The sequence below is a fragment of the Melanerpes formicivorus genome, unplaced genomic scaffold (assembly GCF_026170545.1).
Source record: "Melanerpes formicivorus ecotype bairdi unplaced genomic scaffold, bMelFor1.0.p_v2 SCAF_62, whole genome shotgun sequence".
Taxonomy (NCBI): domain Eukaryota; kingdom Metazoa; phylum Chordata; class Aves; order Piciformes; family Picidae; genus Melanerpes; species Melanerpes formicivorus.
In genome coordinates this window covers 1219105-1233510 of record NW_027142414.1, presented here as the reverse complement: position 1 = coordinate 1233510, position 14406 = coordinate 1219105, and the positions used below count along the sequence as shown (strand labels likewise).

Below are 14406 nucleotides of genomic sequence, written 5' to 3'. Positions count from 1 at the left end.
ACATGTGGGAAGCATGGTACATCCTGCAGAGGTGCAGCTGGGTGACAGTCTGTCCTCAGGGAGACACACTCCTGCCTTTGTGCCAGCCCAGGGTACCATGCTGCTCCTGGAGTTTGGCCCACAGCCCCATAACTTATCTTCCCAGGAAGTAACATGGCCTTGAGAAGTCAGGTAATTTACCATGATGCTCCACACAGGTCTTCTTCACACTACCTTCTGAACATCACGCAGAAAGGCTCTTGACAGGACTTGCAGGTTGGGCATTAGCCAGGCCCAACATGAAAATGCAACTTGCAAGTTAACAATGGCCAAACTGGTATTTAACAGAGTGACAATACAACTCCTCGTGCTGCTGCCAAATCATGACCTAGTTCCTTAGAGAAGTTCAAGAATGACCTTCAGCTCGCAACACAGACTTGTATTTGAAAGCCATGGGATCTATCAACAGGGGCCCTGCTTCTACCCTCTCTGCAGTGAAAAAGGTGATGGTGCATATGAATCCTTGATTTATGATAAAAATGAGTCCTTATGCACAAGGCCTTGTTCACTCAGATACACTTTCTGCTGCGCATTCAGCTCTGTGGCATGCTACACTGTCTTTTAATAGTGGGAAAATTCATTGTCTATTTGCCAGTGAAGAGCTGAGAATATCAGGCTGTTAGCATTTTGTTTAAGAGCCAAATGATAATCCATTCCAATCGATTAATTTTTTCAGTTACTGCATTGCTCCAATTCCAGGACTCAGCGATCAATTTGAACTGACAGAACCCTAAGAGCCACCCTCTGCTCCTGCTTGGGTCTCCATTTGCAAAGGCATTAAATTCACCTCCCTGATAGCAAATTTGATCAATGATGCATACCAATGAAGAATCATGCAATGGGCTCATGTATGCCTGTCAAATATGAAAAACCCCTGTGTTAGGCTATGCAGGCCTTTGTCATCTTAGACCTTCAATCACATTATCAACAGAGACCTTCTCAACAGCCTCTCTGCTCAGCTATTTAATCACTGTCAACCAGGAGAAAGCTGGGAATAAAAGGAAGAGCAGAACCATTGAAACAGACATCACAGAAACACACTCAGGACTGGTATGGCCAAAGCCACTGCTCATGGAACTACAGTTTTCCCCGTGCACAAAGCACTGTGGTCCCTTACACCGTTACTTGTTTTGTTCTGCAGATATAAGCCGCGTCAAAATGAAGTTAATGATTCTGATGGCCAGCGAGGATCTTTAAAACCCATTTCTTTATCAATCTGCATCCAATACAAAGTGCAGCCATCATCTGACTCCACACACATAGTGCTCTCAGTTCCATTGCAAGATCATCATCTGAAAGACGCATCTCCTAAATTATGTTGCTAGGAGAACTCACAGCTTTTCTTTTGAAAGGACAATCTTTGTTTCCATAGTTGCAGAAGAGGAAAAGGTATCTCAGAACTTAGGAAGTGAAGATAAAGGACACAACACTTGATTTACAAACCAAGTAATGTGTGAATGTTTGGGGTCAGCAGTAACACTGCTACAGAATCCTTGGGCTGCAGCTGAGTTTTGGCCTAGCTAAACCATAAGTCTGATAAGGCAAATTTTGGGCGCTGCTGGATTTGAATTCCTTTATTAAAAGCTATGTCTGGCATTTTTCTCCACATACACAGCTAGTGAGTTTTTGCCCAAATTTAATTTTCAGCAAGTTCTCAGAGCTCTGCAGCCTCCTCCCACTTTTCTCCCAGGACAGACTGCCCTGCTGACCACCTCTCCCCTTCACAGCTGCCTGGACCACAAGGCAGACACCAGCTAAGCAATTTTCACTCTGTGAGGAGGTTCTCAGAGTTCACAACAAAAACATGGGTGTCCATTTCTGATAGCTGGGGCTGTGGTCCAAATATTTTGCTTCCTAGAAGAGTGTTGCATAAGTATAAACAATGCTGCCAAGGAAGACAGTTTTCTCAAGATATATTGCAGACTGTTTTAAAACTTCTCTTCTGGAGTATGACAGCTGAGTATAATCAGTAGGACTGAGTGACCTGCATTTATGTCTTTGGGTGATGTAAGAGATTTGCTACCTCTCATTGCTTAGGAGCACCCTGCAGGTGCATTTTTCACCACACAGATTTCACCAAAGAGAACACATGGCTCCAAAAATAACCAAAACAAAACGCAAGTGCTATGATGGGTCAGAGAATCTTGCCTGGGCTGGAAGCAGCCTTCCTAAACATGAATGAAAAATAAACCTAGGTGCATTCCTTGTGCCCCTGTACTCAGCACTGGTTAGGCCATACCTTTAGTACTGTGTCCAGCTCTGGGCCACTCAGTTTAAGAAGGACATAGAGAATCTTGAACATGTCCAGAGAAGGGCAGTGAGGCTGGGGAGAAGCCTTGAGCATAAGCCCTACAAGGAGAGGCTAAGGGAGCTGGGATTGTTTAGCCTGCAGAAGAGGAGGCTCAGGGGAGACCTTATTGCTGTCTACAGCTACCTGAAGGGTGGTTGTAGCCAGGAGGGGGTTGGTCTCTTCTCCCAGGCAACCACCAACAGTACAAGAGGACACAGTCTCAAGCTGTGCCAGGGGAGGTTTAGGCTCAAGGTGAGGAGAAAGTTCTTCACAGAGAGAGTTGTTAGCCATTGGAATGGGCTGCCCAGTGAGGTGGTGGAGTCACCATCCCTGGAGGTGTTCAAGAGGGGATTGGACATGGCACTTGGTGCCATGGTTTAGTAGACATGAGGTGTTAGGTGACAGGTTGGACTTGATGATCTTTGAGGTCTTTTCCAACCTTATTGATTCTATGATTCAAGTCCTGTCACTGCTCCCAGAAAACCACAGGGATGCTCACAAGGATGATCTCTGCTCAATGAGGTCTTCCTGCCCTTCTCTGCAGAACGCAGCATAAAGCACAGAGGATTTGTTTATGTTCAAAAGAACACAACATACAAGTCTGAGTGTGCTGTAAGTGGCAAAATTCTCAGTGACTGGTATCAGCAGGACAGTATTTCAATCACAAACATACAAACAGAGAGAACCAAACACACAGGCAGAACTCATGAAGGCCCCAGTTTTCCACTACCTTTCAGTCTTTCACATTCATAATTTTATTATGATCTACTGGGGGAAAAAAATAAAATCAAACTGCTTAACACACTGAACTTCCCCTTCTTCCAGAAAATGGCTTGTGTTTAGAAAACATTTTACCTAACATGCTGTTAAATAGCCTTCATTACCCAGAAAACAAATAATGTACACATGTCTAGCAGGAGGCTGCTGTGGCAAGGTAAAGGCTAAAATCCAACACAGCTTGTCAGAGACATGGAGTCTGCTAACAATTAATTTTCCCCAAGGAGAAAAATACTTTTTTGAGATATTCTTCACATTTCTGGCTCACTTTTGTTGGGCTTTAGCATTTCTGGTGCCAGAACGGAAAATGATGATGAACAAACAGGAACAAAGGCAATGTGCTGCTGGGTTTGTTCAAAGTGGGTTACAGAAAAACCCAATTCATAAAACCAAAAGCAGATCTGTGGTTGCAAGTGTGGGGACAGACAGCACCAAAGATACCACAAAATAAACTTTTAAAGAACCAAACCAGGAAACCAAAAACCTGAAAGAACTGTTATAGACAGAACAAGATACACATTGGCCACAACAACCCCATGCAGTGCTACAGGCTGGGGTCAGAGCGGCCGGAGAGCGGCCAGGCAGAGAGGGACCTGGGGGTACTGGTTGATAGTAGGCTGAACATGAGCCAGCAGTGTGCCCAAGTGGCCAAGAAGGCCAATGGCATTCTGGCCTGCATCAGGAACAGTGTGGCCAGCAGGAGCAGGGAAGTCATTGTGCTCCTGTACTCAGCACTCGTTAGGCCACACCTTGAGTCCTGTGTCCAATTCTGGGCCTCTCAGTTTAGGAAAGATGTTGAGTTGCTGGAACGTGTCAGAGAAGGGCAACAAAGCTGGGGAGGGGTTTGGAGCACAATCCCTGTGAGGAGAGGTTGAGGGAGCTGGGGTTGCTTAGCCTGGAGAAGAGGAGGCTCAGAGGAGACCTTATTGCTGTCTACAAGTACCTGAAGGGAGGTTGTAGCCAGGATGGGGTTGGTCTCTTCTCTCAGGCAACCTGTGACAGAACAAGAGGACACAGTCTCAAGCTGTGCCAGGGGAAGCTTAGGCTGGATGTTAGGAAGAAGTTCTTCACAGAAGAGTGATTGGCCATTGGAATGGGCTGCCCAGGAAGGTGGTGGAGTCACCATCACTGGAGGTGTTTAGGAAGAGACTGGATGGGATGCTTGGTGCCATTAGTACAAAGGCAACTGACAGTGAGATCTCCATGCTGCGGGTTGTGAGCCAGAGCATGCACTCATGCCCACTGCTCATATTTCTGTCAATTGCCAGGACAGCATTTTTGTGTTGTTCTCCCTAATTTGCAGATATTTAAGCAAAATGAGTTGATGAAGGGCTCTTCACTGTCTATTAATGCATATGCTATTTCAAACAGCTCTCTCCCTTGCTCCTGCCTCTCCAAACCAACATTAACAGGCATATTTAAGGTTGTAGAATCAAGCATGCTACATAAAGAACATCCTGAATTGTAAGTGCCAGCACAAAACTCTCTCTACCATGCATGTCCACTACAACCATTAATTGGCATGACTACAGATAATTACATGCCAGCATGTGCTCTGACACAGGAGACTGAGCTCTCTAGAGTTCTTCTTCTTTCCTGCGATCATATGCAAAGTAGAACAGAAACAAGAGACATTCCAAAAGCATCCAAATCAAGTCCCCAGTGGTATCTCACACTCAATAATTTCAACAAATTTGAAGCCTGAAATGGTAGTCAGGAAGAATCAGCCTGCGACTTGGCCCCAAGGGGATCCAAAACAGCAGCAACCCAGAAGAGTCCTTGCATTACAAGAAGCAGCTTCCTTTTCACATGCCAAGATCCTTTCTGGATCATCCCTCAGGGAGGGCTGCATAGAAGCAAGACCTCTTTTCAAAAGCAGCATTCTGAAGGCTTTTCTCCTCTTTAAAGTCAGGCTTTCTCAGCACACATCTTTTTCCCTTAACATCAGCCTTCATGATTATAGCAAGGTCCACTATACCTTCATAATTGCCCTGGCAGTCCCTTCCCTTTTTCTTCTATCCTGTTGCCCAGTCCTACCATATTTTTGGGAGATGCTTGTGGAGGAGAAGACAGCTGAGATACCAAGAAATCCCATGTTTTAGGGGTGCTCTGGAAGAACCTGCTCCATCTCAGTCACAAACTTAAAAGTTCTCTATTACTGGCACCTCCCCTCCTACTTCACTGATTTAAACACTGCCCATAACAGAAGGAAAACGGAAAACAAGAATGAAAACAAAGAATGAAAACAAAGCCAAACCCAGAACCACTGCACACAACTAAACACTATGCCAGGGAAGAAGCTGAGCTCACTTTGCCTTCTCTCAGGCCTGCTGCCAAAAGTGCTGCTGGAAGGTGCAAATGATACACTATATGCCAGATTAACTTGTCTTCACCAACTAGTCAAAGCCCAAAAATAATCCAATGAGAAACCAGAGTCTTCTTAAACTGCAGAGCATTGCAGAGCCAATCCTGTAATCAACCATTTCTGCTCAAGTGTAAAAGTGCTGGGAAGTGCATTTGGCCCCTCTTCTCTCACTGCCTGGAACAATGAGAGATGAGGCAATGACAAGACAATGCACTAACAGCACACAACTGCTTCTAGCCTGACTCAAGCAGAAGGAGCAGTAGTTCTCATATTTGGAAAGATCCTAAGGTGTCATAAACCCACTGTTGCTTCCTTTCACAGCATCATTTCTGTCCCTGATTGCATATGCAACCACCAGGGCACAAGCTATAAAGCCCAAGCCTGCAGGTCATACAGAGGTCTGTCTGCATTACAAGATGTTTACCATAGCAATACCATAGTAATTTTTAGTTTGCTTTGTTGGATTTTGTTTGTTTGTTTTGTTTTAAAGCTAGGCTCTTAGCCAGTGCAAACAGAGCCAGTTCTCAGATATATAAGAAGGAAACCTTATTGTGTCTATTCAGTATCTTAAGGCTTAAGGGGGCCTACAAGAAAGCTAGTGAGAGACTTTTTAGGATGTCAGGTAGTCATAGGACTAGGGGGAATGGAGCAAAAATAGAAGTGGGTAGATTCAGATGGGATGTTAGGAAAAAGCTCTTCACCCTGAGGGTGGTGAGACACTGGAACAGGTTGCCCAGGGAGGTGGTAGAAGCCCCATCCCTGGAGGTTTTTAAGGCCAGGCTGGATGTGCCTTTGAGCAACCTGATCTAGTGTGAGGTGTCCCTGCCCATGGAAGGGTTGTTGGAATTAGATGATCCTTGAAGTCCCTTCCAACCCTAACAATTTTATGATTCTATGATTCTATTTGTACCACACAAAGCAGTGGAAGAAACACTAGATCTGAATTACTACTTTAAATAAACCAGGAAAATAAGTACAAAGATTATGAAACTCCTCTGTATTGAGGAAAAAAAGCCCAGAAAGCCTCCAGAAGTTATCACAATTAGAGTATCATTACAGCATGCACTCATGGCTGTGCTGCAACATCAACTTCAAGGCTGTCAGTAGACACCCACGCAAATAGCATCTCCCAGACAACTCAGTTCAGAAACTGTACATAGCCACACCTCAGGTTTCCTGGAAAAAAAATAAAGAAAAAAGAAAAAAACAACATTTCTTTCTTTCTTCTCTCATGTGAAATTGAAAGATATCTACAGGGATGTTTAAATAGCTGCTGTTCCCTGCACAGAGGAAAAAGCACAAGGAAGCAAAGTTGCTCCTATCTTGCCGTCTTGCAATATACTCCCCCTCCTAAGTAACCTTCGTTATTGATCCTGCCTGCCCCCCTGCAAGCTTTCCCCATTCCATGTCACTTTGATGCACTGAGTCAGAGACAATGAGACTTTTCCATCTCCAGGTTAACATTCACTCTCTGGATTATGGAGCCAGCATTTAGGTGAGTGTCTCAAACAGCAAGTCTGCTCCAGCAGTTCTTGGAGCTGAAGTGAGGGGCTACTAGTCCAAAAGGCACCTAGAAAGGTGCTGAACTGGAGCTGTGGGTGCAGTAACCACACCAGCAACCCTAAATCTGATAACATCTTAACAGAGGGAAGCTCATGTAAGTACTTCATCACTCAACAGATATGCCTTCAACAGACTCCTCCTTTCATAACATAAAGAACAATATGCCAGAACCAACTCCCAAATGACTGCTCAATTTTGGAGGGAAGCAGCAAGTGGGAAAAGTATATATAGAACACTCATCCCCATCTTGTTTCCCTACACACACTCAACCCTTTTGATGACTGGGTTAACCTGTGTGAAGCAACAAGTTTTGAACCAAGAGGGAAAGGAACTCCTTCAACTTTTTATTTGATAATGACTTTATGTCACCCTTCACTGCACATTTTCACATTACCAGGCAAGTGAAAAAAGCATCACCACTCTCATAGCCCCAGGTTAATACCAGGCTAACAAGAAGAATTCTCTTTGCAGTCAGCTCACGTGAAGCAAAACACTCCCAGAATGGCATCTTCAGCCCCACCCATCTGCTCTAACCTTGAGTGAAAAAGGCACCAGTGGCAACAGAGCAAAAACACTTTTCCTCAGGAATCGCAGCCAGCATCCATGGGAGACCAGCTTAGCTTTCGTTCCCAATTCCCTCTGCACTCCTATTAAATACACCTCACATCCTTCAGTGTATTCTCAGCCCATTTACTGGAAGATGGCCCCACTCTGCTCTCAGGCCTCTAATGAAATAGTGAAGCAGCCTCCTGCTGCTGTGGGGCTGTACTGGCTCAGCCCCTGCCCCTTTCACAGGGGTTTGGAGCACAAGCCCTATGAGGAGAGGCTGAGGGAGCTGGGATTGTGTAGCCTGGAGAAGAGGAGGCTCAGGGGAGACCTTTTTGCTCTCTACAACCACTTCAAGGGAGGTTGTAGCCAGGAGCAGGTTGGTCTCTTCTTCCAGGCAACCAGCACCAGAACAAGAGGACACAGTCTCAGGCTGCACCAGGGGAGGTTTAGGCTGGATGTTAGGAAGAAGTTCCTCACAGAAAGAGTGATTTGCTGTTGGAATGGGCTGCCCAGGAAGGTGGTGCAGTCACCATCACTGGAGGTGTTTAGGAAGAGACTGTATGGGGTGGTTGGTGCCATGGTTTAGTTGATAAAATAGTGTTGGATGATAGATTGGACTTGATGATCTCAAAGGTCTCTTCCAACCTGGTTAATTCTATTCTATTCTATTCTAAAAAGGGAGACAGTACCCAGGGTCAAGGAAATACAAGCATGGTTTGCAGACAGATGAGGCGATGTCTCGGTAAGACTAGTTTCTCCTGTGTTTCTCAGCCCCCAAAGCACTATTCCTAATGGCAGCTGCCAAAATTTCAAGGAAAGACACAGTTGTTCAGGGCAACCTGCAGAGTAAAATATCAGATTAGCACCTTATCAGAGCAAGAGGAACAGTAATAAGTGCTTACAGGCTCTTAAATCAAATATTCTTACTTCTTTCAGCAAGGCATCACAGCTGTCCACATCTCCTCTTCCAGCTGCATGGCCTGGGCAAGATCTTTTGGAGGACACAATCAATGACGTTCACAAGACTGCAGCAATGTCTTGCAGAGCCCTTGAGAAGTGATTAACACCTCCTTTCCATTTCAGCTCAAAGGGAGAACTGCAAAGCAGGAAACGGCTTCATAAAACACCTATTTCCATGTCTAACTTACTCCTTCATCTGAGAGACCTTGCAAATCTCCAAGTGTTTATTTTAGTTCACTGCTTCCATTCACCAAAATGACACAGAAGATTGGGATTCTTGGGGGTTTTTTAAGGGGAAAATACAGTTCTCTAATAAAAAGCAGATAACCATATTCTTTGCCTGGCAACAGCCCCTTTCAAACTCTAGTTCTTTGAGCCAGAAAGGCAATTTTACATTACTGACATGTTAAAAAAGAAATAAACTTTTCTAGAGAAGAGTTTAATCAATCCTCAGTGCTGTACATGAGATTTTACGTGGAGCAATCCAACAAGCTATGGTTTGTCAGTGAATGCTTACCTAGTTTGGCTAAATTCTCAGCTCTTCTAGGGGTCTGTAAATCCTGTCCTCAGACACGTAATATCTCTTGAAATCATTCACATCTGAGCCACTCAGCTGCAAGCTAGACATGCAAAAAGCCAGCAGAGACAGAGAAGGCACCACAGCCTTCTCTGGAAAGAGGTGGCTCCTTCAGCATCTTAACAACTCCACTCTGTTCCTCTTCTGAGTGCAATAGGTACTGCATGCTTGAGAGCAAGGACAGGCAGAAATGTTGGTTCAATTCTCCTTCATTTTGAGATGTATCTTTAAATTCTAACTTAACATCTGCTTAAACATGAAGAACCTCATACTCAGATAAATAAATCTTCCTTCAGACTGTACTTGTCAAAAGAGGTACTTTCATCCCTAACTCATGACATGAGGGCACAAAAGACAGGGCAATACCGATTGCTTAAGACTTTAATCCCAAAAGCACTCACTGAAGAGCAGGTCTTAATTAAAAACATGGACAAACACTTGTCTCCTCTCTAGTAATACCACTAATGAACTAGCTTTTGTGTTTAGAGGACAGAAGCAGCTGAAAAAAATCACAACTTTTGTGACAACTTTATTGTGAGAGGCAGAGTATGATTTGGCTTGGCAGAGTATAGCTGTACCCTATTTCTGATCACCTCAAAACACACTTTGTCCTTTCTTCTGTAAACCATCTATGTGGGTTTCCATTTCCACTTCTGCCTGACATGTTGCTGCTCAAGGCTCCCAGGCTGAGAGTAAAGTCTTTACCAAGCTAAAAGAGGGCTCAAAACTTGTGTCTGAGAGACACCTTCTATCAATTACAGGACACAGTCTCAGGCTGCACCAGGGGAGGTTTAGGCTGGATGTTAGGAAGAAGTTCTACACAGAGAGAGTGATTGCCCATTGGAATGGGCTGCCCGGGGAGGTGATGGAGTCACCATCATTGGAGGTGTTCAGGAGGAGACTTAATGGGGTGCTTGGTGCCATGGTTTAGTTGTTTAGGTGGGTTGGATGCGATGATCTTGAAGGTCTCTTCCAACCTGGTTTATTCTATTCTATGGGCAGAGTCCAAGGGCATGAGATTTAACACATCTAAGTGACAGGTTCTACACATTGGCCACAACAACCCCATGCAGTGCTACAGGCTGGGGTCAGAGCGGCTGGAGAGCGGCCAGGCAAAGAGGGACCTGAGGGTACTGATGGGTAGTAGGCTGAACACGAGCCAGCAGTATGCCCAGGTGGCCAAGAAGGCCAAGGGCATTCTGGCCTGTATCAGGAATAGTGTGGCCAGCAGGAGCAGGGAGGTCATTCTGCCCCCCTACTCAGCACTGGTTAGGCCACACCTTGAGTCCTGTGTCCAGTTCTGGGCCCCTCAGTTTAGGAAGGATGTTGAGTTGCTGGAACATGTCCAGAGAAGGGCAACAAAGCTGGGGAGGGGTTTGGAGCACAAGCCCTGTGAGGAGAGGCTGAGGGAGCTGGGGTTGCTTAACCTGGAAAAGAGAAGGCTCAGAGGAGTCCTTATTGCTGTCTACAACTACTTGAAGGGAGGTTGTAGCCAGGTGGGGCTTGGTCTCTTCTCCCAGGCAACCAGCACCAGAATAAGAGGACACAGTCTCAAGCTGCACCAGGGGAGGTTTAGGCTGGATGTTAGGAAGAAGTTCTTCACAGAAAGAGTGATTGGCCATTGGAATGGGCTGCCCAGGGAGGTGGTGGAGTCACCATCACTGGAGGTGTTTAGCAAGAGACTGGCTGGGTGCTTGGTGCCATGGTTTAGTTGATTAGATAGTGTTGGATGATAGGTTGGACTTGATGATCTTAAAGGTCTCTTCCAGCCTGGTTAATTCTACTCTACTCTATTCTAAGGAGGACAGAGGGAAAGAAGCAGGATGCAAGACTGATATATGTCCTAAAGTCAGTTGTTAATTTTGGAGCTATCATGGTAAATGATCTCCTCTCCCTCTATCCCTTCCTTTGCTAGTGGCAGTATTGGAGATGAGAACACAGATATTTTAGTAGAGGTCTTCTGTTAAAAATGTCAATGTGCCATGGTTTTCCCCCTTTGCATATTCAACAGCTTCTCGATCTGCAGTGGTAAGTTTAAAGGAACTTCTGAGCAGTAGGCAGCAAGCTTTGTGGTGCTACTTCAACTCAAAAATTTAGTCAGTAACTCATTAAACAGATGCATAAGTGGCAGCAGAGCAGTATCATTTGAACTTTGTCTCTGTTTGCAGACACCAAGGACCACCACATTTCACAGAAACGGTAAACAACAACAGACACATTTCTTGTGATGTAATTGATCTCTATCCTCTGCCATATTAAGGAGAGAAAGATGCCCATGTTTATGATGAATTCTTCTAATTAATAACATTGCAAATGGCATGCATCTCAGCTGAGGGATTTTGTCTAAACCAGGAAGCCAGTTCAAGGATAAAAGTCAGTTGCATAGCTACGTAAGCAAGTGCAAATCACAGTGACACTTTTTTCTCCTACTAGGCAGGAGCCAATGAACCATCCCTGGAGAACTTGCTACAGTTTGCCTCGTTCTAGCCACTCATTATAAGGGCCTTCACCTTGCAGCACTCACAAACAGAGACTGAGCACTCAATGCTGCATCCCAAAGACACCCCAAGAGAAGCATCATTCTTGAGAGGCAAAGCACTTTGCTTTTCCTTAATGCACACTCCCGCCCTCCGCCCCGCCAAAAGAGCCATGACTATTTGCATATGCACTGAAGCTCTAGAGAAAGGAATGTCAGTCAAGAGCCCATTGGGAAAGACTCTCAAAGACAAACTCAGTGGAGCCTGAGCAATCAGCGTAAATCAAGATTTTAACCTTTCCAAGCCTTCCTCAGATTTCTGATCTGAAAAACAAGATGCTTAAGCACTTATCACATTTCTAAGAGTCAAGTGCATCAGATGTGTCAATGCAAAAAATGTTTATTGCTAAAAGTACCAATTGAAGAGTCTCAGTCTTACTGTCCCTGGACTGTTACCCTTGTAAAAACTACTGGGCAGAACAAATGTCACTACAAATTCTATAACATAGAAAATAGACTCACTTTCAATCTGGCCTTCTTATGCAGATAGATTCTTGGCTTGGTACAAATCTAAATCATAGAACAGTTTGGGTTGGAAGGGACCTTAAAGATCATCTAGTTCAAATCCTCTTGCCATGGGCAAGGGACACCTTCCACTAGACCAGGCTGCTCAAAGCCCTATCCAACCTGGCCTTGAACGTCTTCAGGGTGGGGGCTTCCATAACCTCCCTGGGCAACCTGTTCCAGTATCTTATCACCCTTACTGTAACGAATTTCTTTCTAATATCCAGTTTAAATCTGCCCTCCTCAAGCGTCAATCCATTCCCTGTCATTCTATCCCTACATGCCCATGTAAAAAGACCTTTCCTGGCTTTCTTGTAGGCCCACAGTATCACCAAGGTTGGAAGAGACCTCAAAGATCATCAAGTCCAACCTGTCACCACAGACCTCATGACTAAACCATGGCACCAAGTGCCACATCCAATCCCCTCTTGAACACCTGCAGGGATGGTGACTCCACCACCTCCCTGGGCAGCCCATTCCAATGACAAACGACTCTCCCAGTGAAGAACTTTCTCCTCACCTTGAGCCTAAACTTCCCCTGGTGCAGCTTGAGACTGTGTCCTCTTGTCCTGGTGCTGGTTGCTAGAGAGAAGGGACCAACCGACCAACCCCCTCCTGGCTACAACCACCCTTCAGGTAGTTGTAGACAGCAATGAGGTCTCCCCTGAGCCTCCTCTTCTCCAGGCTAAACAATCCCAGCTCCCTCAGACTCTCCTCACAGGTACTGGAAGGCTGCTACAAGGGCTAACTAATCTGACACTAGAAACTAAGTCATATCTATAGCACCCAGCACTCCAGTTTCTGGTCATTGGTCAGCAAAGAGAAACGTGGCTGCCTAGCAGCTGAATCAGACAAAAGCAGCCCCTTCCCCATGCAGCAAAGAAAACGTTTCAAGGAACATCCTCCTCTGTGCATTGCTCTCTGTGGTAACTCCATTAGGCCATGGCATACAGGCAGGTCATTAGATGTAATAGGACAAACTCCACCAATGGCATTTCCCTTGCCTGATGCAGGCTATTAAATGAGCTCTGGAGGAGCATCTGAACAGGCCTCTGACAGCAGTCCTGTCCTCCAAATCAGACATTTTCAAAGGAGAGGTTGTGGTGAAGGAGCAGACAGCTCCAGCCCAGCGACATTGAATCCTGCCCTATGATCCCAGCATCCTTAAATAATGTCTTCTTCTGGTTTTGGAACTTGAGTATACAGCCTCACTCAATACAGACTGAAATCACACTCAAAGCATGCTAAAGTCCTGCATATTATACCGTCAACTTATTTAATGGGATGGAGGGCAGAAACAGCTACTGGATGGTTCCTGTCCTGCCACAAACAAGCAAGAGGCTCCAAGAGATAGCTGGGCCATTACTACAGGAGACAGTCAGCATCTGCAGGGTGGTTGCCTGGATGATACAGTTATTTTCACACCTCCACTTTCTGTGACTGATGCAAACAACACCATATGTGTAAAGAGGAAATACAAAAAAACCCACAACCCTCCTTCTCTCCTAATAAATTCACGCAGCTTTAGTGACAAAGGAAGGAAAATAATATTAAGAGTGTACATTTCAGCAAACACTCAGATGTTTTATATAAATTCTAATAATTGTACATCTGCCCTACACTCGGAGCATGCAGGGAAGTCCTTGCACCCCACCCTTCTTTACACAACTCTCTCAGCTGTGGGAAGCACCAAAGAAGGCTCCTCCAAGTTCACAGAAGCTAGTTCAGCAAACCATGGAGAATATTGCTGATCACTTTCTCACTCTCAGAAATGCACCAAATCAATTTCATTAAAAGCTAAGAGATGTTTGTTGGGGTTTTTTTTACACTAACAGGTCTTTGAGAAATGCATAGTGTCAAGTTTTTAGGTCAGCACTTACATCATAGAAATACCTTTCTCCTTGCCAGGCCTGGTGTCTGTCTAGAGGACAGACAGCTGAACTGACATAGAAGACACTCCCATGCATTCGTTTTTCACATGCACTTTGGCAATGCTTGAGGCACTGAACTTGCAGGAGAATGCAAACAGTTGTTCTGGAAGCACAGCCTATGGGGAGCCTGAGTGGCCCTAACAAACAGGTATCATAGTTTCATTCAGGGTTGGAAGGGACCACAAGGATCATCTAGTTCCAACCCCCCTGCCATGGGCAGGGACACCCCACACTAGATCAGGCTGGACAGAGCCTCATCCAGCCTGGTCTTAAACACCTCCAGGGACGGGGCCTCGACCACCTCCCTGGACAACC

At 45.3% G+C, this 14406-nt stretch overlaps 1 protein-coding gene across 3 annotated transcripts in view; it reads right to left on the bottom strand.

The window, feature by feature from the left end:
- The window catches only part of GALNT16 (polypeptide N-acetylgalactosaminyltransferase 16), an 81411-nt gene that overhangs the window by 47410 nt on the left and 19595 nt on the right, over positions 1–14406 (bottom strand). Inside the window, exon 1 of one of the 3 annotated variants that reach the window (XM_068162095.1) lies at positions 8511–8569. The exons of the other annotated variants lie outside the window; for them this stretch is intronic. The gene's annotated coding sequence lies outside the window, so the exon portion shown is untranslated. Of the gene's footprint in view, positions 1–8510; positions 8570–14406 lie in introns of those variants that run through there. 3 annotated transcript variants of the gene reach the window in all.